This window comes from Polypterus senegalus, chromosome 10 (genome assembly GCF_016835505.1).
Source record: "Polypterus senegalus isolate Bchr_013 chromosome 10, ASM1683550v1, whole genome shotgun sequence".
NCBI lineage: Eukaryota > Metazoa > Chordata > Cladistia > Polypteriformes > Polypteridae > Polypterus > Polypterus senegalus.
This window is the reverse complement of record NC_053163.1, coordinates 3,999,649-4,027,536: the sequence shown is the minus strand read 5'-3', so window position 1 is coordinate 4,027,536 and position 27,888 is coordinate 3,999,649. Positions and strand designations below refer to the sequence as shown.

The following is a 27,888-nucleotide window of genomic DNA, read 5'->3' as shown; positions in this document are numbered from 1 at the left end:
GAGTTTGTGTCCTTCAATTAACTTTGTTCAATGTGGCTGAGTATATACAGTATGAACTCATTCATCGTTTAAGACATTCTGAAATAGAATTTAATGTAAATATTTGAGTGTGTGTGTGGAATTTATGATATTTAGAAACAAATATCTGTGGGAATGAGAATGCAAGCCTGCTTGTGGATAAGGCCAGAGATGGACTGGTATCTTGTCTAAGGCTGTTTCTTCCTGGCATCTGCTGCTGTAATGGTAGGCTCAGAATTACGTTTACCGGCTCAGACACAGTCAAGTTAGGTTATCGAATGGAACCATCATACAAGACAATGAGTTCTCATTACTTTTTCTTTGCCTGGTTCCCTGGTTTGTGATTTAATTGTGCTGTTGTTTCTTGGATTTCTATTTGAGGATTTTGGATTGGACTTGTTTACCGTGGATTACCTTTCAGGCAAATCCCTTTGCCTCCTTTTTTTGAGTATTTTGTCATTTTTGCTATTTTGCTCATAAGTCCTCCTTCTATAAAGAATCCAGTGGGACTTATCTTTTGTAATGGATGACATGTAGGGACTGGCGTCCTGGCTGGGACTGAACAAGGACGTTTACAGGGCCGGGAAGCCAGTACAATGGAAAGATCAGGCGAGATGAGAATCCCCCAATATGCTACATGGCAACCTCCCTGGGTTAGGATTCCCATGTGGACACCTGCAGAGCATGCTGGGACCTGTAGTCCCACGGGGCAGCCCTGTTGGGTTCCACGGGGTCCTTCCAGGGGTTGCTGATTGGATTCACAATGCCTAGTTTTGGGATTTCTGATTAAATTATTATAAAAATCACCAATTTTAATGGTCAAAACTCACAATACCGAACTCTTCTTCAGTCAATCTATAAAATAAGAAAATGGACTGAAAATAATAACTCAGAATGGGAACTGTGTAGGCTAAACTGCCAACAGGCCCGGCCTTAGGCATAGGCTAAGTAGGCGACCGCCTAAGGCCCCGGATCGACGGCGGCCAGGCCCCCGGCCCGCTCCTCCCCTTGCATGTTTAAATCACGTGGGCCAGCGGGGGCGTGTCCGTGTGGGCGGCTGTCTATAAAAATGGAGCGGTTTGAGTCAAGATCTCTAAATACAAAAAAACTAAGCTGGGCTTAGCTACATACCGCCACGTGGTGCCCAATGGAAACAGTTCAAACTGGCTAAATTGTAGCAGCTAACTACTCCGGGCGAAAAAGGGACGCAGGGTGATGACCTCATAACGTTACAAGAAAACGTCTCCTTGGTCTAATTTTCACGCATTTCGCAGAGCTTCCAGGGGGCCCATGGACCCCCCTTTCGCCTAGGGCCCCATAATACCTGCTGCCAACAATAAGGGCACCTGAGTGAACAGTCAGACATTAGAAAACCTGAGCATTTGGACTTCACTTCAACGGAGTCTCCTTGGACTTTTTAATTCTGTGCTCTTTAATCCCATGTTCAACACGCACTCTGTGTATATGCTATTATATGCTATGGATTGAGTTTAAATTCTGTATCTTTACTGACTTGAACTTCCTATCTTTTATATTCTTCTTTTAGTAGTACTAGGGTGTGAGCCATTATGAATGTGGAGAAAAGCCAAGCAAAATGACACCTTTTATTGGCTAACTAAAAAGATTACAATATGCCAGCTTTCGAGGCAACTCGGGCCCCTTCTTCAGGCGAGATGTAATCTTGCTTGGCTTTTCTCTAGTCTTCTTTTAGAATCTTAAACAAATAGTTTACTTAACCCTGCGGTAATTAGGATCAGAATGGACAAACAACCTCAGAAAGGCAAACATTGATTGATTATTCTTGAAGTCCTTGTTAATTTGAGGTGAAGTTGGGCCTTTAAGTTTGGCGTTGCATGCTGGGCGGATCAGGAGGACAACAGGCAGAGCAGAGCAGGAGACAGAAAAGAAATGAGAAGAGAGCATGTGGTGTAGGTGGCTGCCATATTCCCACAGCGGTTAGCAGCTGAGAGGAGACGTCCTCAGTAGAAAGCAGGTGTAGCTCAGGTCTGAGGACCACCATCTGGTCTGCTTGTGCACAGCTGGTAAGTCTCTTTGCTTGAGGCAGCTGTCCACGTGCAGGTAAATCTGTACAGGTGGAGTGCTATTAAGCAGATACCTCATAATCATGTAAACACTATAGTAACTATAACATAGGCAGACCAAAATAAGAAACACAAGAATCTTTATATTTATATATTCAAGATAAAGTGATAAGAACACCTGGTGTGGGTGACCCACGGGGTTCAGCAGCTGAGAAGAGACGTCTTCATTAACAAGCAGTGTGGTGAGCAGACATCTACTGTACTTTCAGTGATTCTCACAGGCGTAGCTCAGGTCTGAAGACCACCATTTGGTCTCCTTATGCTAAGTTAGTAAGTCTCTTTGCTTAAAGCCGCTGTCCAAGTACAGGTAAGTCTGTATATGTGGGCCGCTACAAAGCAGCCATATTAAGGTAAAATTCCACAATAATACACCAACTGACTAGGAAATACTACACCCTAGTGCTAAACAGTACTATTGGGATTGAGATAAAAGAGACCACTCAACTGCACCTGGGCAAGTCAAAGTCAGCTGGAAGAGGACGAAGTCTACTTGGAGTGTGGAAGGAGAGAAGAAAAAAGTGAAAGAACAATGATATTTGGTTTATGATACTTTTGAAACCTTTGTACAAAGTACTTGGTGATTAACCATTTATTTATATCGGGGCTTGTGTCTGGAGTTTGGGGTGCTGCAACCCACCCACTACTGGTCACACAATGTACAAGCCGGAGTTTCACACTTCTCGTTCTTGGGAGACATTTCTCACATACACAAAAACCTCATAACTGCCAATTTTTCAATATTGAGTTTTTTTTTTTTTAGTTTTTGGAGTTACTCTGCTTTTCCTGATGTTATAAGTTGGTGGTGATGGCCAAATAAGTCTTCATTCCGGTCATAGCACGATGGACGAAGCTCGTATGGACACCGTATTTTACACACTGCAAGACAAAGACCTAGCAACTCCACTGACCAATGAGGAAAGACCGCCTACCAATGAAAACATCGGATTACAATCATGTGATTTAAATGGCAGGCGGTGTTGATTCGTGGAAATAAAAAAAACAATATTGTGTATGTGAAGCTCAGGAAAAATGAAATCTCGAGATCGTTAATTATAGGGGTGGCATCATTGTCTCAATTTGCTCGAAAACTTGTTAGATGTGACATACGAGGTTTTTTTTATAGTTGGTGAGATATTTTGAGACTCAATCATTCATCCGGCGCTGCCGCGAGTGGCAGCCATTCCAGCAGCTCTGTGTATGACTTTATCTTTTTACCTTTTTTCTCTATTTTTCTCTATTTCACTGATCACTCCTATCACTTTCTTTATGTGGACTCATTCCCTGGACACTTTTTACTACTTTTTGTATATTTCCCCCTGGGATTAATAAAGTATCTATCTATCTATCTATCTATTATATAGCGCCTTTCATCTATCTATCTATCTATCTATCTATCTATCTATCTTATAGTGCCTTTCACTCTATCTATCTATCTATCTATCTATTGTGATGGATGGACGGCCATTTATCCCGGCCAATACCCCCAAGCTGCCAGGTGGAGCCCTCCTTGCAGCGTGGAGGTCCCCAGAAGACCAGCAGGGCATCATGGACATTGGAGTTTTTATGCAAAGCCCTGCTGGATGCCGTGGGGGCCACAGGAGGGAGCTGCAGGGAGGACCGAGGGCTTCTTTGTGCCCTGTGACCCGGAGGTTCGTCACAGGAAGAGCGACGGACTTCCGGGTTGAAGAAAGGGACTATTTACCCTGACACGGAAGGAATAAGGACTTGTGGACTATTGGGCAGAAACACTTCCGGGTCAGGAGGTATAAAAGAACTATGGGAACTCACAGACAATGAGCTGAGCGGGGTGGAAGCGTGGCAACGCGTCTGGGAGCTGGAGGATTGGTTTATTGTTTATTATTGAGTATTTGTGAATTATATGAGTATTGTGGAGAAGAGTGTGCTTTGTGCACTGTGGGAGAAACATAAAGTCAACATTTGGACTTTTACCTGGTGTCTGGAGTCGTGGACAGGGGTTCAAGGGAGCGAGAGCGCCCCCTATCATTCACACTATCTATCTATCTTATAGTGCCTTTCACTCTATCTATCTATCTATCTACTCTTTCGTGAATGTTGACCATTAAAAGCCTCTCAGTTTCCTACAGTCAGCCTCCACTGGATTGAGACGTACTTTGGGTGACATCATTGTCTCAATTTGCTCTAAAATTTGTTAGATGTGACATACGAGGTTTTTCTATAGTTGGTGAGATATTTTGAGATGTTTGAGACTCTTTTGTGAATGTTGACCATTAAAAGCCTCTCAGTATCCTACAGTCAGCCTCCACTGGATTGAGACGTACTTTGGGACAAGCCAGTTAGGACCCTGATCTGTTTTTTTGTGGGTCTTTTCGAAGGCCTCACCATTTTTGTCATCTGTGCGTTGCTGCAATCACAATTAATGTCGACTGAAAAACTGCACACCGTGGGTCGGCTCTGTGGGCTTCAGGAATTCATAGCAGAGGATCTTTCAACTGAAGTACAAGACATTTTGAGGCAGCAGCAGACAGAAGAAGCAGTCCCACCAAACTACAGAGAGGGAATCTGTGGAAAGTGTTAGGCAGCTGTGCCCATTGCAGTCTTCTGAACCCAACCTTAAATTAACAGACTGAAGAGCACAAGTGGGGTGCGTTAACAAACCACAGAGCAAAGAAGACATTCATCAACTTGATAATGAAATTTCAGAATTTATTGAAGAGTCCATAGACAAATGAATCAGCGAGTTAAAGAAAAGGAAACAAAAAACAAAAACATGAGAAAAAACAAGAAAAAAAAAACATATTGACAAACTAAACTGGGACAATCCTAGTGTGAGGAAAGGCCAGAACATTCCGGGAATGGAACCTGTAGTGAGCAGTTATGGAAAAAAATGACTGTTCAGTTCATTACAGCATTTCTCCATGCAAGAGACAGAGAGAGAGAGAGAGAGACAATCCAGATTCAATGACAGAGACGAGACATCAAGTAATGACTGAAGTACCACACAAGGACAATCTGGATGAACTCATCTCAACTTTGAGCTCCACCCCAACTCAGGGTATGCTTTCTCAGTTAGCGTTGAACCATCAGTCACAGTGTGTCCACTGTGTCAGCTCACCCGGCTGACTGAAGGATCAACCGGGGCTGGGGTGCTGCTTACATAGCAAGCCAACACTGGTGTCTGACTAAACAATTCCAGACTCCGTGGCGTAAGCAGCTGCCACCAGGGGGAGCACCAACCTCCCTAGGCGGCCCCAAAGGGGAAATTAGCATCAAACGAGCCAAATCTCCCCAAGACCACTAGATGGCAGTAGAGAATCTCAGGAAAGAAATTCCGAGTCCCTGCTTTCCATCTGTGTTTGGCCATTTTAGTGTCACAATATAAGCAAGTAGCCTGTAATATTTAAGGTCAGTTCTGTTTGATATGTGCACTTTAGGCCATTAACAACAATACGTTTGTCTACGGTGCGAGGTGCGCCCATTGCAACCAGTACATAGTATACACATGTATGCATGCCTGGTAAAAGGATCTTCACGCTCAGCATCTCGTGGAGTGCATTCAGTATAATGAGACATTTGTCTTACTGCATACGTATTGCTAACTGTTAGTATGAAGGCTGCACATATATGTGCAAATATTTATCTACAAGGCAGATAAAAACACTGCAGATATACACTTAATGTGCTTGGCCATACCACTCATACCAGTCAGACAATGTTTAGTATACAAAATGTGTCATACACACAGTGCAAATAACACTTTAACGCATGTTTAATGCAAAAAAAAAATGCATTTCTTCATGCTGTGGATACTGGGCTGGTGTACCAAGTATCCAGTGAAATGCACTACAGCCTGTGCGATTTCCGCACAAGGTCTGCAAAATGGTTCATGCTAACGTAGCATATGAATTTGTGGGGTTCAACTGGTCCCCATCCACTTAATGCTTTAAACCTCCATTTTCCTAAGGATGATTATTCTCAATATTTATTTTTGTTGCATGTTGCTGCAATATAAAATCTAAGACTTCTCAACCATCTGATTCCATACAACCGATGCTACCCCTGCCATAAGCTGGTGTCCTGCCCAGGGCTGTTTAGCAGGCCATGAGGTTGTTGGGCCTTTCTACCTCAACCCCTGAAGTTGTGGATTCAAATCCCACTGCTGACACCAGTGAGTGACCCACTGCAGGCCACGTCAGCTGCCTGGGCTACAACTGACAAAACAGAAATGGAGTTTCTCAAATGTTATAAGTTGCTTTGGGTAAAAGTGCCAGCCAAACAAGTAAATGTAAAATGTTTCCTGCCAAGTGTCTAGTGCTAATGGGACTCAGATTTAGATAGACAGGGCTTAATGGGAATGCTGGTGCTATGCCAATGAACTTTAATTTGAAGAATCATTATTTTTTATATATAGCAAGAATTATTAATCTGGATAACCCGATATTTGGTTCTTTAGTTAACGTGTCAAGCCTGTTGGTGATCATTTGAGACTTTCGCTCTCAGGTGTCATCTTAGCTGGAGTGAAGTGTCACAACTCCAGTCTGTGGCAATGGCGATACACAAAGCCACACTCCTTTTGACACTCCTGCTTTATAATGTCGGGTTTTTGCTGACCCAGAAATCATGTCAATGTTCTCTTTTGACCGGCATTCAAAATTCATCTTCTTTCATGGTTTACCATTATTTCATAAGAGTTAAAAATTCTATTTTCTAATTAAATTAAAATGATGTCATTCAAGGGTAACACTCATATATGGGCAAGAAATGTGCCCCAAATGGTCCAAGACATCTCAAAAGTTATAAACCGTCTTGTAAAGAGGCATCAGTCAAGTAAGCAAAGGTACGTTAATAAAATATCTCTCATTGTTTTAAAGGACTGCTTCAAGCTTAGGTACATTTAATCTACAATAGGGGTTCCCAACCTAGTCCTCAGGGACCCCCAAACTGTCCAAGTTGTCGCTTGTTCCCAGTGCCCCTTTACCAGGATACTAACACAAATGACCCCCATACCAGTGTTTCCCAACCTTTACGTATTTGCAACCCGAGTTTTCATAACCGTTTTAATCGCGCCACCCTAACGTTTTTTTGAAACCCTAATAAAATGTATTCCTATATTTTTTGCTGCCGATACACCGCTACAAGTTTTATTATACCTACTTAACTTTTATCGACATTTATCTAACTCTATATTTATTTTTCTGTATCAGAATGTAGTTTAAGTTAATTTGTTTTTGGTTTCAACAGATGTATTTTTCATATTTTCGATTCTGATTTTCTTTTTTTCACATCTTCACGTCCCCCAGGTTGAGAACCGTCGTCCCATACGATCCTTGGGTGCACAGTTTGATGGGTCCAATATATGCCACCCATATGACGGGACATTTGGTGCCCATGTGGGATTACTACCTGAGCGGATTTATTTGCCTCCCTGATTGTGTGGGCGTTTTTGTGAATAAATTCAGAATTGGAGATTTCGTATGGCTTTTCTTAAGCAGGTCCTGCTTCATGATAAGTTTAAATCGAATTTTGCTGAAATCGGAGGCATTTCCCGACTAAAGCGCTTTTAAACGTGAGGTCGTTCACAGTGAGAGATGCGCTGCTAGAGCCCTTCGACGGTCACTAAAACGCAACAGCGAGTTCTGACGGGATATGGCACAGGTAGCAGGTCTGTATGGTTAGAAAATTAGGATCTTCTTTTTAAATTAACACCCATTTGAGAACCTGAGGTTCATTTCCAATGACTCGCTTCTGAACTGGTAAAAATGGCAGAATTAGGAAAACTCAGAAGGCGAGGCCTGCCGATTTTAAATTGCAGCAATGCATTCGTTTACATCCCGTTTTTTAGCTTATCTTTGCTATTATCGGGAGGCTCACACTTCATATTTTTCCCAGGAGCTCATCAAATGACTTTCAGATAATGCAGAACCGCACAGGCAGCGGGTTCAGTTGACTTCAACCTACACAACTGACCGTTTACCCATCATCCCCTACTCAAGCTAGCTTAGAGTTGCTATTTAAAAAAAAAAAAAAAGAACTCTTCTACATTTAAGTGAGGCGACTGCCAACAGATTGGCATCCTCTCCCCAGCTCTTGCTTTTTGGGTCAGCTTTGCTGGGTGTTGGACCCCAACCTCCATGTCCGGTCACTCCAACGTCTTCTTAGCATATTCAGGAGACCAAATGGATCCATCTTTATTCTGTTAATGATAAAAAGAGAAAGGGAGTGGAGTTAAAGAACTGATTGGGTGAAGTTTAAGAATCCAGTCGCCCAAACTCAGCAGTCCAGTTCTCTCTATAAAAATATTCCAGTATATGAAACACGCCAAAGAACCAAAGAAAGAGTGATTAAGAGGAGTACTGCGAGAAGCCCACTTGACGTGTGAGTAGCGCTGTGGTCACACTGCAGCTAAGAAAAGCTTCATCTCTAATTGTGGGCTCATATCCATTTTTATTTTAATATTTGGGGATGCACAAACCAGTGTGTTTCTTCGTGCCGGTCCCAAGCCTGGATAAATGGGGAGGGTTACGTCAGGAAGGGCATCTGGTGTGGTGACCCCTAACAGGAGTAGCCGAAAGAAGAAGAAGATTTGGCAGTTCAGCTCATTAAGTCAATGTCACGGAACACAACTTTGTCAGCAGTTTTCAATCGCTAACTTCATTTACATTTATTTAGCTAGCCCGGGGCAGCCACAGTGTGCTGCCATAACCACCAGTCATGTGGTTTTGAAATCCCCAGTCAGACCGGTCTGTGACTCACACCGACAGAACTGCACGGGTTTGATTTTGTCTTTAAGTTGCAGGAGAGGCTTTTGTGTGTGTGCCAGAAGTACAATGCTGCCAGAAAAGGTGGCATGTCAGTGCGTTGGACCATAAAAACCCAAAAGAGGCTCATCTTCTGGTATGTCGTGTTTGACAGAATTGAAAAAACGAAAATCAAAGGGCCGAGATTTCAACTGAACTCACCAGACCTGGACAGCCTTCATACAGCCAACTAATTGGCAGCCAAAATGTGGTGAACGCCTGACATTTTACAAGTCTGAAACCGTGTTGGCAGCCTGTGAAGGAATCCATCATGTCCTTCAGCTCCTAGTTGGGTAATCTGTCTTTAAGGATGCAATGCACTTGTCAGCTTTGACATAACCTCCGACTAGAAGTTCTGTGCGTTTGCTGCTGACTCTAGCAGGTTGCTGTGAGTGACCTTTATCACCTGTCATGTAGTGTGACGTCACACTATCAAGCGAGTCATTGGGGGGCAGGTCACTGTGTGTGTGTGTGTGTGTGAGATAACAACTAATGAGCCAAAATTGCATTGCATACAATGCTTTACATATGCTAATCTGATAAAAGCACAACCTTACAATGCTGAATGAAATTTAGAGCTGCTGGCCAATGTTCCTCAGTATTTCTTGGTCATGATTGGGTCTTCCTTGGAAAGAAATGTTCTACAGTAGATGGTTCTCTTGCCACAACTCCATCTATTCATCCTCAGTCTCATGAATCCACAAATGTTTTGCAGCCATGCCTGCAGACGCACACCGATGGAGTAATTCCTAACTGGGCAATGGGAACTGAAACACAGGATTAGCTGGCATCGCCTTTCACATCTGCTCACCTCCCCCCACTGGTACTCAAATCTTTTTAGCATGTCAAAAAAAAAAAAAGTCGGAAGCCCATAAACCATTGGGTTTGAATCGGAACATCTCCCATTTGTGCAAGTAGTGAATCTGCAACTTTATCACAATTTTGTGCCAAATTAATAAATCACGGGGTGGCACGATGGTGCAGTGGGTAGCGCTGCTGCCTCGCAGTAAGGAGACCAGGGTTTGCTTCCCGGGTCCTCCCTGCATGGAGTTTGCATGTTCTCCCCGTGTCTGCATGGGTTTCCTCCCACAGTCCAAGGACATGCAGGTTAGGGGCATTGGCGATCCTAAATGTCCCTGGTGTGTGCTTGGTGTGTGTGTGTGCCCTGTGGTGGTCTGGGATTGGCTCCAGCAGACCCCCCCCCGTGACCCTGTGTTAGGATAGAGCGGGTTGGAAAATGACTGACTGACTGACTTAATAAATGCCCCAAGAAGCTGAACTCACCTGGTGTATGTGTGTAATGAAAGCTAAGACTGCTATCAGTGACAAAGCCTGGTAGGGTGAAAGGGGCTTCAGTGCAGGATGCCATGCATAAATAAATGGAACTGAATTGAATTCTGCAAGTCTGACACCAGGATATAAAACTTTCTGTCCTGAATGTGCCCCACATTTACTTAGTAAAAAAATAAAAACAAATTTGTCACACAGAAGTAACCTGATGGACCTCCATGAACCCCAACGGCTCGCTGGTTGTTGCACAACCTCCCATTGTCTTCAGTGCTGGACATCTGCAAATGTGTCAGCACAAGATGGTAAGGAGGACAAATAGAAAATTAAAAACCTCAACTGCTGTTTTAAGTGTAATTATCTGTGCATATGTGGGCACAACAGAAGAGCCAAGGTTGGGAACAGTGAGATGGTGAGGGTTTTGATGCCAAACTGAGGTCTGACAATTTCAGAATGTCATGGGTGAAGTTTTGAATAATTACTTTGATGAAATAATGAATGGTGTGCATGAGGGTGCAGGTGGAAGTGAAAGGGAAGTGCATTTAGAATTGAAGCCTGGATGGACTTCTTTACACAAAGAGATGTGGGAATCTGGAACAAACTACTGAGTCAAGCAGACACCTTGATGGCCTTTAAGAAGGAACTGAATGAGATACGGGGACAGCTTAGTTATAAGCTAAATAAACACGCTTGTTGGGCTAAATGGTCTCTTCTCGTTTGTCAAATTTTCTTATATTCTTATGACAACCTCTTTTTGAAACACTCTCTTATAAAAATATGTGATTGAAGCCCATCATTTCTGTGGAATGCCTGTTTTGGTTGGTGAACTTCTCACAGTTTCCACCCTCTTTGGGTTTAGGAAGGCAACAATGGTTCTTTAAGAAGACCCCCTGTGCCATGTCGTGATGTCTGCTACAACAGGCCTCCTCAAGGAGATGACATTTGGGATGTCCAGTGTGGGACTGCCAGTTTTCACATTAAATCATTAAACTGTGGTCACATCCAAGTCGAATGCACCCTAATCAGATTTATTACCACATACACAGGTGGTCTTAAGCCAGTTTGAAAAATTGCATCTCCTTTTGTTTTGTTTTTTTTTCTTTTTCATTCCCCTCTCATCTGAAAAGGTCGGATCAAATTCAAAATCAGAACTGACTTGCATTGGGGAGGCAGCCTGGGTGATCAGCGGAGGTTCCTTTTAGCACATGAAGGTCAAGGACGATAACAACAGCAAAATGTGAAGAGCAGTCAACCTGAATAAATCTCACCGTGATGAGTTCAATGTAGATGGTCGGAACTGGTGGCTTTCTCTGAAGTTCAGGTCCCGTTCCAGGCTATTTCTTCTCCATCCGTATGGCGGGAATTTTGTCATGGCAGGTAAGATCTATGCAACTGTGCTGGTGCTAGGCCTGAAAGCATAAATGAGAGTATGGTCAGTTACAGGATGGACCACAGGTCTGTTTTCATTAAAACATCTTCTGAATTGAACTGACCACTCCGTTTTGGTATCCCTGGGGTGGGCTGGCGCCCTGCCCAGGGTTTGTTTCCTGCCTTGCGCCCTGTGTTGGCTGGGATTGGCTCTAGCAGACCCCATGACCCTGTAGTTAGGATATAGCGGATTGGATAATGGATGGTTGGATGTTTTGGTATCCTCTCCTCGAGTGATCTCTCACTGTCGATTACAAGAATTGAAGGAGGCACCAGGCTGCAGTGGTTGTTATTGCTGCCTCAGACGTTCTCACAAGTGTGTTGTAGTGAGAAGTCACGCAAAATGACCCCTTTTATAGGCTAACCAGAAAGACTACAATACGCAAACTTTCGAGGCATCTCAGGTCCCTTCTTCATCTTGCCTGCCTCAGAAGTGTACATATTGCAATCTTTTTCATTAGCCAATAAAAGGTGTCATTTTGCTTGACCTCTCACTACATCCATAATGGCGATCACGGTACAACACCCTAGTACTACACACACGCGTGTTCAAATGAAGGCACCGTTTTTTGTTTTTTTTAAATTTAACTTTATATAAACAACCTCGCATTTTCTACTGGTGCTCTGCTTTTGTTTCACATTTTAAATTTGAACAGGTTACATATTTTTCTAATCTAAATTGGACTGCAATGAATGAGTCTGCATTTGCATTTGAGTGTAACCCATCTATTACCAGGTAGACTTGAGCTGGAATGGAAACATCCAGAAGATTGAAAAGCTTCTTCCTCTTCGTCTTCTTTCGGCTGCTCCCATTAGGGGTTGCCACAGTGGATCATCTTTCTCCGTATCTTTCTGTCCTCCTCATCTTGTTCTGTCACACCTGTCACCTGCATGTCCTCTCTCACCACATCCATAAACCTTCTCTTAGGCCTTCTTCTTCTCCTCTTATCTCACAGCTCTATCCTTAGCATCCTTCTCCCAGTATTCCCAGCATCTCTCATCTGCACATGTCCAAACCAATGCAATCTCACCTCTCTGACTTTGTCTCCCACCCTGAGCTGACACTCTAATGTCCTCATTTCTAATCCTGTCCATCCTCATCACACCCAATGCAAATCTTAGCATCTTTAACTCTAGAAGATTGAAAAGCAAGGAATTTTAATAAACAAATACAGTGCATTAGATATCCGTTCATTTTGGAAAAGTGCTACAAAAAAAATGTTCTTCTCCTCCTTTGGATTTCATTCATTGTTAGTTTGAAATGTTGAGCTCACAAAGACATGTTTTTAGATTTATGTATAATGTGTCCAATAGACTAGGGTGGGAGGAAAAGTAACAGCTACTGGTTCAATGGAGAGAGCTTGAGAGTTGGGCGAATGGGTGCTAACACAAACGTGCTTCCTGGGTAGCAAGCAGATGATCATAGCTAGAAGGTGTACATTATAACATTTCCTTGACCCCTAAAAATGATTCTGATCTTGTTTTAGGGGTTTTGGAGGATGAGTAATCTTTGTGCTTGATACATTTTTATTGATGATGAAAATAATTAGTGCTCTCCCTCAGCGTTATTTTGTTGTTCTTATGGACATCTCCATTTTGTGAAAATGTGTTGACTGTTGCTATCCTATTGCTAGGTAAGGTTAACTGGAAGTGTGTGGCATCTATCATATCGAGGTCAAATGTAAGAAAGGTTACATCTTACATTTTCTGGTTGCCCTTTACTGGATTTTCCGAAACCTTACATTTTTCTTGTGAAGAACACATTTTTCTTAGAGAAATATCATTCTCTAAGGTATATTATTTATTGTGGAGACTTTATGGGATCCTGCGATGGGCTGGTGCCCTGTTTGTTTCCTGCCTTGAGCCCTATGCTAGCTGGGATTGGCTCCAGCAGACCCCCACGATTCTGTTTGGAAGAAAGCAGGTTAGAAAATGACTGACTGACTGAGTTTATTGGAGATTTGATACTTGCCAGGGTGCCTGCCTTAAAAATTTTGCTATCTAACATTTTGCTGTAAAGCCATTTGGTGACACCGGTGCTACGTATGGCGTGAGGTTTCTAGGGGCATTTCCTCTGAAGTTGAAAGCAATGTCGTCATGCCTGTGACAATATAAAAAATCTCCATTTTGAAGGAAGCACTGTCCAACTTTGTGGAAAGTTAAGGAAAAGCTTTGCAAATGATCCTAAATAAATTCTGGTTTGGAAATCTGCGTATCTTACTGCTTTGATTTGTCTTCTCCCTTTGGTTTTGGTTGCTTTCAGTTGTCAGTGCTGGGCGTGTTTCATAACTTTCTATTTTGGAAGACTATGAAGCACAAATTAAGAAGCGAAAATGAAACTTCTTGAAGGAGAACAACAATGACTTGAGACTTTTGTCATTTTCTCTCATTCGCCTGGGGACCTTACTTTTGTCTCCCTAACGTCCATACGTACCTCGCTTTGTTTTTCTTGTTAACAATTTGACTTGTAATCCAGTGAAAGGACAGCAGTGAGACTGGAAAAGGGACAATGAGAGGGACTAATTATGTGAATTTCCCCTTGGGATTAATAAAGTATCTATCTATCTATCTATCTATCTAACAACAGTGAACGGATGGGGAGGGGGGTTGCTCGACAAAAGAACAGCGTGATGTCACAGACTTCAGAGGGAGGGAGAGTTCAGGAAACAAGAGTCTGATGCAACAAACTGCAAGAGGAAGCAGTTAAGAAAATCACAGAGCGGGGAGATATTTAACATTTTTTTTTCTGCTTTATTCAAAGTCTTAAATATTAACAAATGTGAGACTCTCATGTCTTGGCTGGTACTTGTGGTAAAATAAGGAAAACATAAAGGAAAGCCAGCATAGTAAGCAAAAATGGAGCATACGGCAACTGACGGTTTAATGAAGAAACAATCGAACGACAATGAATTTGGGGGGTCCCTTACTCCAAAAAAAAAAGAACGGTAAAGATTCAAATGATGACACTACTGTCATATTTTTTGCTCTGTTCTCAGTGATGATGAAAAAAGAAGTTCATTTTCACCATGACATCCAACTTCTGAGGTAAACAGAATGCAGCATCAGCCCAGCCGGCAATTCCTTCGACCTCCTAGTTTGGTTTTCACTCGCCTGGGGGGACCTTCATCAGACAGCTGTGTGTCTTTACTAATCAGTCCAATCAACTGTTATGACCGCCGACAGACACCAGACATCATAAAATCGGGGCACCTGAGCCAAAGCAGAATGAATACGTGTGTCGATGTGTCGTGATTTGAAGTTACTGTCCTTTATTAATCAAAGGGTTGAAGATTACAATATCCTTCTATAGACCTATTATAAGTACCATTTTGTCTTTGTCTATTCTTAGATCAGTAAATGTGAGAAGTGAGTAAGACACTAGATATGTTTTAAATTCATAAAAGAATCTTTATAATTATATGCGATAATATTATACAATATATTACAAAAGTTTGCTGATGACACAGCTATGGTGGGCTGCATCAGGAGTGGGCAGGAGGAGGAGTACAGGAAGCTAATCAAGGACTTTGTTAAATGGTGCGACTCAAACCACTTACACCTGAACACCAGCAAAACCAAGGAGCTGGTGATGGATTTTAGGAGGCCCAGGCCCCTCATGGACCCCGTGATCATCAGAGGTGACTGTGCAGAGGGTGCAGACCTATAAATACCTGGGAGTGCAGCTGGATGATAAATTGGACTGGACTGCCAACACTGATGATCTGTGCAAGAGAGGACAGAGCCGACTATACTTTCTGAGAAGGTTGGCATCCTTCAACATCTGCAATAAAATGCTGCAGATGTTCTACCAGACGGTTGAGACGAGTGCCCTCTTCTACACGGTGGTGTGCTGGGGAGGCAGCATAAAGAAGAGAGACACCTCACGCCTGGACAAACTGGTGAGGAAGGCAGGCTCTATTGTAGGATTAAAGTTGGACAGTTTGACATCTGTGGCAGAGCGACGGGCACTAAGCAAACTCCTGCCAATCATGAAGAATTCACTGAACAGTGTCATCTCCAGACAGAGGAGCAGCTTCAGTGACAGACTGAGGAGACCCCACACTATGTGACTCTTCAATTCCACCCGGGGGAGTAAATGCTAACATTACTCAAAGTTATTGTCTGTTTTTTTATTTTTTTCATTTTTATTACTATTTATTTAATATTGTTTCTTTGTATCAGTATGCTGCTGCTGGATTATGTGAATTTCCCCTTGTGATTAATAAAGTATCTATCTATCTATCTATCTATCAGAAGAAATAATTAAGCAATTCAATAATCAAAAACATTATAGCAACATCTAAGGTGAGCAATCATATTAAGAGTTATCCTTTCCAGGTCTAGTAGATCTAGAGCATGAAGCCCATACAATCTGTTCTGGTGCTGGAGAAGTTCTCAGAAGCTAAGCAGAACTTGCTCCTTTATAGAGCAGGCTTGTTTACTTCATATATGAGGAAGACGGACGAGCAGCGGTGGGGGATAACTAACCACAAATCTTACTTTGACATTGACAACCGTCCAGGTTAAGCCTAAAAGCCAGTGGTATGAATACATTAAGATGGTTATTAATGGTAACAAAGCATTATAAGCTCGTGACACACGTACAAGAGTAACAAGAAATACAAGATACACAAGTTTAGATGTCAGTTCGTAAAGAGGAAGTGGGTGAAACTGCACGACTTAGGCCGGTGTTACCTCTAGAACTGGTGGTAGCATTTGACTCCGTGTCGCTGCTATTGTCACTGTTGTCAGGCAGTGGAGGTGACACATCAGTAGTATAATATTTGTTCATTTTATATTTAATGCCTACACATCCATGCCACATGATATTGCCATTGCCTAGGAGCAGAGCTTGCAAGTTATTAGGGACAAATGGCTTTCTATATCGCAGATAGTGTTGCTCAGAGCCGTGGTCGAGTTGGTTCCTCCACATTTTATCTGGGGTTAGTAGAGTGGATGCAGCAGGGTACGCTTGCAGGTGTCTGGAGCACACGACAGACGTGAGCTCCGTTTGTTTATTTAAATCTCTTAAATCCCGAGGCCACTTTGTCATCCTGGGGTACTGCATGTGTGTTGCTTGATGAAGGGAAAAAAATTAATTTAATTTAAATGTTTTCAGCATACAGCTGCAGCATAGCAAAATATAAAATAAGTGAAGGGGTCTGAAGACTTTCTAAATCCACTGTGTACACGTAGAGTGAAAAACGTCATAAACATGAACATAAACTGTTGTGCCCAGATAACGTGAATCGTGTTAGAACATCAGGTGGAATACAAATTACTACTCGTGTGTGTAAAACTCTGTAATGTTTAAGAAACTCAATACTCGACATCAAGTCATTTTTGCAATGGATAGAAAATTCTGTGCCAGTTATTTTGAACGATTTAACTGTTAGACTCTAATCATTCGGTTTGTCATCATCTTAATTATATATTTATGTTTTTCCAACTCTTGGCCACATGACATGTATTTGAACCTGGTATGTGTGGTTTCTGAGGCCAAGGAATCTAATAGTTAAATATTTAAATTTTGCATTTGTATTATATATATGTAATGGAAAGTCAAGCAAAATGACCCCTTTTATTGGCTAACTAAAAAGATTACAATATGCAGGCTTTCAAGGCAACTCGGGCCCCTTCTTCAGGTAAGATGTAATCATCATGTATATTATAGATATATATAGTCAGTCAGTCAGTCATTTTCCAACCTGCTGTATCCTAATACAGGGTCACAGGGGTCTGCTGGAGCCAATCCCAGCCAGCACAGGGCACAAGGCAGGAAACAAACCCCAGGCAGGACGCCAGCCACACACACCAAGCACACACTAGGGACAATTTAGGATCGCCAGTCCACCTAACCTGCAGGTCTTTGGACTGTGGGAGGAAACCCACGCAGACACGGAGAGAACACGGAGAGAACACGCAAACTCCACGCAGGGAGGACCCGGGATGCGAACCCTTAAGGGTCTCCTTACTGTGCTGCCCTATATATATTTATTTTATATTTATTATAATTCATTTCTCCAACAGTGCCATCCTGTTTATCTTATAGATGCCACCGTGTTAGAGATGCTGGAAATCTTTTGTTACATTTCTCAGAGCAGCTGTTTTTTTGAAATGAATATGCTATATAACATCTACAGAATCCTTGCAAGTTCATTTTTACATACAAATGCTTTATTAATGTCTGCTTAGACTCAAAATGGCAGTGCATTTACACTCTTAAAAAATGTCACTAGATTGTGAGGCTCCTTGTACACCCATTGCTTCACAAGGCACCATTTCACTCTGTGAAGGGGATCCATTCGCGTTAAATTGGTTCTTTAGGCATTAAAAATGTTCCTTATATGTGGACAAAATAGAAGCCTTGACAGTAAATCCTGGTTCTTTACTGGGTTGTGTGGTTCCACTGTTTGACAAAGCGCCATTCTATCCTTGAACCTTCATGTGGTTGGGTCTTTTGGGAAACAAAAATAGGTTCACCTACAGCGTCGCTCTAAAGTCCTCTGGGACCTTCAATTTTAAGATTGCAGTCCACCTAGCAGGATTCTGACTAGCAGGTCAAGAAAACCTGAACTTAGGAACGTAGCTTGTGTTACTGTACGCAGTGCGAGTTCTTTTAAAGTCATAAAGTCATTGATATTTGTATCAGCTATCAATGTTTGTTAACGTAATGTTAAGGAGCTAAATAAATTGAGGTTCTGTCTGGAATGTGAATGGCTCGATTGGGAACCATAACTGGTTCTTCTATGGCATCACTGTACAAAAACACTCTGGCACCTTCATTTTTAAGAGTGCAGTGTGCTCCATGTATGTATGTATGTATTTATGTATTTATTTATGTGCCCATCACCTTTGCATCCTGAGCAGGGTCACAGGGAAGCTTGAGCCAACCCAGGGACAGTGTGCCACAGGGTGAACACACACACACACACACACACACACATCAGGGCCAATTCAACATCACCAGTCCGGCTTACCTGCGAGTTTTTGGACTGGCAGAGGAACTCAAAGCACCAATGAGGACAAGGGAAGAACATGCAAACTCCACAGAGGGACTTCTTGTTGCAAGGCAGCAGCACTATGTCGCATTTATTTATTTAATTTATTTGAGTTATGTATTAACTTAGCCAGAGATGAAATGCCTCGGTGACCTTTATGCATACCTTGATCATTTTCATGAATATATGAATATATCTTTACACCCCAGCTTTTTACCTTTTTCTTTAATCCATTAATCGGCACGCGTATTTAAGTGCAGATCGGCGGGCCTGCGCGTCGTTACCTTCAGTTCTACTGGCGTCCCTTCCAAGGTGGGTTCCTGCCTGCTTGTCGCCTGGTGCCGCCTGGATGGTTTCGCACGGATGAAGAGGGTCCCGGGACTTCGATGTTAAAGAGTTGCAGAAGTACTTTCGCCAGCTTGAAAACAGCTGGTGATGTTCCGATAAACTGAGGGGTTACAGCTGACTGCAACGGACCACTTTGTGCGTTTAACCTAAAACAAGGCGAGTTGACACAAACGTTAAAAAATAAATACACATATAAAGAATCAATAGTTAGATCCGTAATCCGGCGACAACAATGGTCTGTTCCGCTGTGCTGCGATGCAACTCACGAGCAAAAAATATTTCGAATTTGTAAACATGGCGTCGAGGACAAATAATAAAAACAACGGCACAGCCTCTGACTTTCACTTTCCATGTCGACAACACAATCTGCTCAAATAAGTCCCCTTTAATTGGGATCCCGAGTGGTCAATTTGCTGTCTTCGCACGCGATTTTTAATTTATCTTTTGAGAAAGAAGCAATGCAAAGAGCCCGCGCCCTCAAGACGACATTTCACAACAACGACAGGTGACTGCACTTCCATGTCATTATTGTTTAGCAGTCTGGTTAAAAAAAAAATCTCGTCGTGAGTCACAAACTGCTGCAGACTGAAACGCCGTACGTGGTTTCTGCAGGCAAATGAAGTTAAACCGCTAAGCATAAGTTACCTTTATGGAGAGAAGCCTACAGATGTCAGATCAATAGGACTGCTGCGCCACCAGTGCCCTCAGACAGCAAAGGTCCTTAAAGAAGAACTGGATGGCTCAGCCAATGGCTGCTCGTTTCATATTAATATTTATAAATGCACACACTACGCACCACAGAGCCCCGTATGTATCAGGAAAAGAAATCCTTCCGGACCAATTATTTTTATCGTCTCTTCCTGACACCTACCGGGCTCCGTAAAATGCAACACAACGCATCTGCGAAGAGATGGCACTGGCGCCCTGGCCGGGGGTTCTTATTCCTGCCTTGCGCCCGATCCTTGCTGGGTTAACGTGCAGCATCCCCGCGAGCCTGCGCTGGATACGTGGGTTAAGAACACGGCTGGCCGCAGTGGTTCGTGTCGTTGCCTCACAGCTAAGCGCCAAGTTCATTTTTAGCTCTGATCACGTTCTGACTATAACGTTAAATATACTTCACGTGTACGCATTTAGGCTTTTTATTTGTTGCTGGTACAACTGCTTATACACCAAAGATGCGCATATTAAGCGTACGCTTGGCCTCAGGTTTTTTTTTCCCAAAGTTTTGCCTCCAGAAAAAGTTTTGGTGATGTCGATAAAGCTCTTCAAGCTGAACACAAAATAATTCATACACTCAGAAATGTAGTTTCAGATTTACTGTCTCACAATTTCGTGGTTCATACCTTCACAATGTAGTTTCAGATTGAGTGTATCACATAGGAATTTCAAGAAACATGAAATTAACTTTTCATTACATTTAGCGTGTTGAAGATAAGGAGGTGCGGAGGTGTGTGGTTACCAACCTTTGAATCGAACAAAGCACATAGAAAGAAGGATCGTTTCATAATGCAGTTCAATTAAGCTGAAGATGTTGTGCTGCTGACTTTTGTTTGTCCTCAGCATCGTTTCAGTGTCCAAGAACGGACTGGCAGCATTCTTGGATTCCACTGGGCCTGATGCCACCTTTCCATCGTTGTAATGCCAGTTTGTCACCAACAGTAAGGCAGTCTGCAGTTGTAACATCCTTCATGGCTTTCCTTTTCTTTCGCCCCCACAAGCAGATTTTTATACCGCTTATGTGTCTTACTTGCATGGACCAACTAAAATGCCTTCCTTCATCCTGGCATTAACTATGTGTGGAAACATTGATCCCCAATTTCAAAATCTTTCCTTTTCCTTGTTCATCACTGACACAAAATTATTCAACAGTTGAAGGTTCAAAGGAAGCAAAAATATGTCTGTTGGGTCGACAGGTGGTTTACGTGCCTCAGTTTTCTGCATACTGCATTGGCCCTGAAGTGCAGTGTGCAAAAACAAATTAAACACCGCAAAAATAAATCTGAATACACAAAAACAAACGGGAAAATACAAAACATATATACCAGAACATCCATCCATTTCCCAACCCTCTGAATCCGAACACAGGGTCACAGGGGTCTGCTGGAGCCAATCCCAGCCAACACAGGGCACAAGGCAGGAACCAGTCCCGGGCAGGGTGCCAACCCACCGCAGTATACCAGAACATGCAGAATCAAATCAGAGAACACAAAAACAAATCCCCTGCTTGTGGTTGATGTGCCAGATTTTTTCTGGATGCAAACCCATTTACAGGTGAAACGCCAGTCAGCTCTGCCATTGCCCTGCTGAAAGTGAAGCAAACATTACGTCTCCTGTCAAAGTACGTACCAAAAATACTTAAAAAACGATAAGAGATGCTCCTTCATCTTTTGACATGCTCGTCCCCATGAAATGCTGCATCTAAATCGTCACGTACTTGCAGCTCTTCCTCTCTCTTTTTTTGCCACAAACTGCCATTATTTGTTTGCATGCTGCGCCCTTCTGCATTTCACGTGTCTGATTTCTAGTTGCTCTTTCAATTTGTTGTTGTGTTTTGTTTTTGTATTTATTTTGTTTTCTCTGATTTTTGTGTGTATTTGTATTTAGTGTTTTATTGTGTGTTTAATAATTTGTTTTTGCATTTCCAGTTTATTTTTCTGTTCTCTGAGTTGTTTTTGCCTTATTAATTTGCTTTTCTGTTTTCTGATTTGTTGTTGTGTTTCCAATTTATTTTTGTGTTTTCAGTTTGTTTCTGGTCCGCGTACTATTTAGTATTTGAAATTTCATTTTAGAAGCAAAAACGAAAAAACGAAAATGATTGGCTCCAGTAGACCCCCGTGACCCTGTAGTTAGGATATAGCGGGTTGGATAATGGATGGATGGATGTTGTTACAGAGGGACGTGGACAGCATGCAGGCTTGGGCACATCTGGGGCAGATGAATTTTAATGTAAGTGAATGTAAAGAATTACACGTGGGAAGTAAAAATGTTACATTTGAATACACAATGTTGACCTTTGTACCTCCGTTGCATTGGATCAGTTGAACAGTATGGTGCATTGAAATGATATGAGGTTGCATGTTTGCATGGAGACGTGTGAGTTGGGCAGGAAAGTTCAAAAGCACTTGGACCCATGGGTCCACCCTTGGACATGTAGGAAGCAACTGCATCTTGAAGAGTCGGAGTAAAGCTGAATACACAAAGTAATCTGCATAATCTCTTGTTTTTATTTTTGCTGAAGACATACAAGAAAGCAAAGATAAAGTATTCACAACCAGAACCCTCTGGACCCTTGTAGTGGGTGCCACATGTGCTATTGTCCCGTTGTCAGTTTGCAGCTCCTTAGGGTGCACTTTAAGAAATGGGTTACTGATAATACACCTTTATGGGAGGAGGTCACAACACGGATAGGACGATTGGTGCTGAGGACTTCTAACCGGAAAAGAAGGAGGAGAGAGAGAGGGAGACATCGTGTGGTGGGGCAAGGAGAAGCAACGAGTCAGCGCCAAGAATCCACCTGCTGGAAGAAGTTTTTTTTCTCACTCGGTGATACAAGGGTGACGCGTCTATGAACTTTTTTGGTTTCTCCAGGGCATTCGACTCTTTGGGTTCGGTAGGACAGAACCTTTTTTCTTATTGGCTCGGCGGCTGGTTTACTTCTTGAGGCTTCCACTTTCCATCTTGCTCAGGAACTGTAAGGACAGAAAACCAAATTGGGGAATCCGGTTTATCTTAGGTGAGAACATCTCGCCCCCTAATCTGTGGAAGGTTGTTTTTGATTCTTGTTAGGTACTTGTTTTATTTTTCTGTCTATATGTATATATTTTTTGTCTTCTTCATCATGGTATTGCTTATTGTCTGATGCTGTTCTGGGGCATGTGGTAAGGGCTCAAATATAAGGATGAGCGTTGGTCACGTTACCCCAAAAGATTTTTAATAGCAAACTGCTTTTCCCTAATGGTTTTCTGACCGTGCAGCATCCCAGGGTTTAGTTGTTCTCCCAGGGCGGCAGCGGTACACCCTTAGTTATTTTCTCCATTGCTGACTTTGTCCACTTCCCCAGAGTGCTTGTCGTTATGTTGTCCCCCGTTTGCCCTCCACTCAAAGCTATAAATTTCCTCTTCCATTCCTTGTGCTGAGTTTTTGATCTAGTGGGATCCATTAACTTGTCCAGGATGACCATGGCAGAGGCTGAGGGTGGATATGCGAGTGGTGCAGAGATCAGAATTCAAGCTATGAAGGACAGGAGGAACTGAATCCTTAGTCGGTATCCATGTATGAGGCAGCTGTCCGGTCACACAGGAGACACATCTGGACGTGACAGTCAGAATCAAAAGCTTGTCTTGATGTGTGTGATTCAACTTCTGTGATGGATAGTCTAGTCCAGTGCTCTAAAGCTTAATGCTGGGCTTGTGTTTTGTGGTGGATTGTAAAAAGAAAAAGAAGTGGACATGTGAGGACTAAGGACTGCAACCAAGTGGAGGAGGAGGAGGGTGAGAGTCAGGAAGGCTTCTTCTTAAAGGAACTCTGTTGGATGACTGGACGGGCCAGACTTGCTGCCTCTGGAAGGTGACCCAGTGTCCGTCGATGCTATTTGTTCTTTTGAGTTGTACTTGTAGTTTTTGATTCATGGTACCTGATGACATGACGGAGTTTCATTTGGGGGCCTTAGTCAGACTACAGCAGCACTGGCCTTAAAAAGAAAAGACAAAACAGTAAAAAAGTGGCCACTCAGGGGAATCTTTCTCCCTTCTCTGTGTTCTTTCCTGGCATTGGAAGGCATTCCCAAAAGCAACAAGAAGTCCTAATTTCATCCTGTATTATGGATCCTGATAGTCCTGAGTGTTGAGGGTGAGAGAGCTGACAGCAAACCGACTTAAAAATTCAAAGCATTTGTGTGCCGCTCAAGCTGTGCTGATGGGACAGTCAGGTTAACTCAGACCCCTCTTAACGTATGGGCACAATGGGCACTGGCCGGGGGTCCACAGTATTTCTGCTGCTTATTTAGGTTTCTGGTTTGCTATCAAAACAGGAGCCCCAGCACACTGCTCTGCCCGGGGGGCTATGATGTTGTTCAGACAGCTCTGTGTTAACTGACCTGTAAAAGAACTAACTTCCATTTTGGTTGAATCTCATAAGCCAGCATTCCCAAACGACACCAATTCAAGTTGATTTATTTGTTCAAAACAAAGGAAGAACATGCAGGATAGCAAACTATGGACACATTAAGGCTGAGCCTAACACAGATACATCTGCGAATGCCATTTTCGTTTTCATCAACGTGTTCTTTTCACATTAACATTTTATTATCACTCAATCAGCGCCTGATCCCAACCTGGACACTGAAATATCAAAAAACCTGTAAGTCTTATCTGATCTTCATTCACAGTTTGTCAAATACACACATAGCACCGGAGGTTAACCAAAGTGTTGGCAGAATTAGGAAAGAAAAATAATAAACTTGTTGTTCTGCCTGAAGGATAATATCCAACTGCTGTTAAAGGTTGCAAGTACTAGGGTGCAACTGTGGTTAGGCATTATGGAGGCAATGAGAAGTCAACCAAAATGACCCCATTTATTGGCTGACTACAAAGATTACAATATGCAAGCGTTTGGGACAACTCAGGCCCTTTCTTCAGGCAAGATGTAGAAAATAAACTGTGAGAACGCAGCTAACTTTAGAATTGAATTGGATCCACAGATGCTTCACATGCACATGTTTTTCATCTCCTCTGCCACCTTCTTCTCCAGGTACGTATGTTAGGTTTAAGAGATCCGAGCTCTCATTTCTCACAGACCCTCCACATCCTACAAGAGCACATGCGTCGATGCCGTTTTTACATCACCTGAGGTGTAATCTGCTGGGTATGAAAGCTACCCAGCCACTGCAAGACTTTGTTTCAATAACTGCATAGTTTGCAAAAATGCAATCAACAGAATTATTGCACGTATGATGGTAATTGAATCCTGTTTTCATTGTTAATTTTGCAATTGACTCAATGAAACAAAAATATTAAATAACAAAGATCTCCTTTCTTGTCGAAGAAATAAAATAAAAGTCAAAATGCCCCTTTTACAGTTAACCAAATTCTAGAATGTCAAACCAGGCAGGTACGTTGTAACGTGGATGTGGGTTTTATTAAAATCACCTAACGTAATGTATATTATGGTATGTGTAGCTGCGTTTTCCCAAAGTTATCAAAGTTCAGCAGCTTCAACTCAAAAAATGGGATTCAACAAAAGCCTGACGTGCAGAAATGATTCCACAGACAAAATGTCTTTGTTTTTAAAAGTTTAGTTAAGTTTCAAAGTAAAACAGTTCACACAAAAGAGAAAATTAAAATAACAAAAAAAAGGAAAAATTAATATTCAGTTCAAAGCTTAAATCTTGTTAAATCTCAAATTGTTACTATTTACTTAACATTTCTGTACCATTTCTGAATGGTCAGAAAACTGTATGCTTATCCCATTTCTAAGTTTAAAATGAGTCTTTTAAGTCCCTATGAACTGGGACCAGTTCTTACCACAACTGAGCTTATTAGCACACTGTGTCTCAGTTACAGTAAGAAGGTTCTCTCTCTTGCTAACTTATAGGGGCAAGAGACTATACCATAAGTTATGACTATGAAAGAAATTTATATTCTATTCAAATTAAGCAAACATTAATATGAGTTTAACTCAAAACTTCAACTTTCTAAGATTGACTCTTACAGTATGAAAGCACAATCTATTTGGTCTTCATTTAAAAACAACGTAATACAGTTTAAAGCACACACTCTTTTTTGGTATTAGAAATGAAAGTCGGTGTTAAATAAGTAAAAACACAAACTACAAATAAAGCAACAAAAAGTTCATTACCTTTGAGCCGAGCTCCGAAACCAAAATGTGCTCTTTAGTGTAGAGAAGAATGTGAGGTATGTTGGAATGTTGGCATTCATGCCCGCGGGTGTCACGTGACCTCTATTATGTCCAAAGCTCTTGTATGTGGTGTGCCAAGACATGTCTAAATCATATGTTACCACTGTCTCCAGCAGGGGGTGCTCTTTCTCCCCTGGGTTGTGTTTCTTGATGCAGAACTGACTAGAGACAATGGCATCCCTTTTGTAAACATGGCAGAAATAATGACAAGCAAGTAACATGGTGCAAAAAGAGATATATGGATTTAACTTACTTTAAAAGATACCATTCATTCCCAATGACACAATGTATAATCAGCTATACATGCATATTCAGGCCGGAGAGAAGCCAAGTGGGGGAACGCTGACCACCAGCTATCCCATCTGGCAGAATGTTGATGGCATGAGAAGGCGTTTCTGACTTGGTGCTGGATCCTCATCATTATAAATACTCACATATTTATAAATTCATAGAATTCTTGTCAGACAGGGGCAACTATCAGAAGGGCTGTGTGCCAAAATGACATCTTCACCTGTTCTCATCATTTAGGACAGACAGACTGTGGTTTTTCAGCCATATTGGTTAAGCAGACATCGGCACTTTTTAAAACTGCCTGCTTGTGTGTCCTTCACATGTTTTCTGTCCATTTCTCTGCCAGTCTCTCTCTATTTCAGCCAAATTGTGTGGTTTTGAAATACATTTCACAAACTATACTGGCACACAATAACCTTCTTGCAACAACCGCATGATTTTTTAGTTGACTGTTGTTGATGTGAAGTGTCGATGTGCCTCGAGTTAAGGTGACTCTCTGCTGTCATTGAATGTCAAATGAAAAAAATAAAAGGGATTCAAAAACAACAAGAACGTTTATTTCTAGAGCACAAAGTGTTTTTACAAGATATCAAAGAGGAAGTTACAAGCAAAGAAAAACAAATAAAAATAGGTAACTATAATAATGAATAAGTAGCAAAAATAAAACAAATAAATACATAAATAAAATCAGCTTATATAACAGATGCTGTTGTGACCTGTAAGGCGCTCTCTGGCTCCCCAAATACCCAAAACAGCCAGGCTCTGGACACAAGTCCCAGTTCAACAAGAGGATTTACTGGTGTGAAACTCTTCCTGTAAGCATTTCCCACACCACCAAATGCACAGTACAAAGTAGAAGCAGCACACTGTGATTCTCCTTGTCTTTGTCTTCTCTTCGTCTCTTCCTGCCTCCTCCACTGGTAATACAAGCTATGTCCCCGTCCTTCCTGACTCTGGCCCATGGAGATGAGTCAGCCAGCTTCTTTTATGGTGTCCTGTAAGCATGGTTCAGAAGCATTTTCAGGTGAGGCGGAAGCCCAATGAAGTAGGGTTCACACCTTTCTTGACCCGCTTCTTCTGTATAATTCATTGTATGAAATTCCTCAGTGTTGGTGTGTCACAGAGAGGATGCACAGCATTGTTCATAATGGCACCAAGTTTTGTTTTCATTCTCTCCTCTTCTACGACCTCAGGGGGTCCAGATTGAGTTTCATAACTGAGCTTGACCTTTTAATTAGATGTTGATTCAGTGGGTCTCTCTTGAAGTGATGTTACCAGCCCAGCACACCACACTGGTCATCACTGAGTTCTAGATGATGTGAAGGATTTCATTTCCTACATTAAAAGAACGCAGTCAGCCCTGAGAGAAAAACAGTCTGTTCTCCCTCTTTTTATGTAGTTCTTCTGTGTTACCAGACCAGTCCAACCTGTGATTGATGTGGACCCACAAGTACCTGTAGCAGTGCACTACCTCCATATCCACTCAATGAACACTGACCAGGCAAAGAGGCTCTTTGGTGAGGGAAAAGTCAAACACCAGTTCCTTGGTTTTGCTGATGCTAAATTCTTTATGCACCAAGAAACAAAGTTCACCCCCTGATTCCTCTCCTTTGTTTCATCCCCCTTATCAATTTACTGTACCCCATAATGGAGAGGCATCAGAGAATTTCTGCAAGTGACATTTACAGTTGGAGGTGCGCAGAGTGAAGAGGAAAGCAGCTG

At 42.2% G+C, this 27,888-nt stretch overlaps 2 long non-coding RNA genes across 2 annotated transcripts; both read right to left on the bottom strand.

Annotated features, from left to right (window-relative positions):
- Positions 1-7,951: 7,951 nt before the first annotated feature.
- On the bottom strand, positions 7,952-19,820 carry LOC120536552. The gene is made up of 4 exons (XR_005635145.1): positions 19,606-19,820; positions 18,897-19,106; positions 11,452-11,592; positions 7,952-8,292 (listed from the first exon to the last, which is right to left on the bottom strand). It is a non-coding gene; the product is annotated as an uncharacterized LOC120536552 (long non-coding RNA).
- A 2,343-nt stretch (positions 19,821-22,163) lies between these two features.
- Positions 22,164-25,890, bottom strand: LOC120536551. Its single transcript, XR_005635144.1, has 2 exons — positions 25,816-25,890; positions 22,164-23,650 (listed from the first exon to the last, which is right to left on the bottom strand). It is a non-coding gene; the product is annotated as an uncharacterized LOC120536551 (long non-coding RNA).
- Between the last annotated feature and the right edge of the window lie 1,998 nt (positions 25,891-27,888).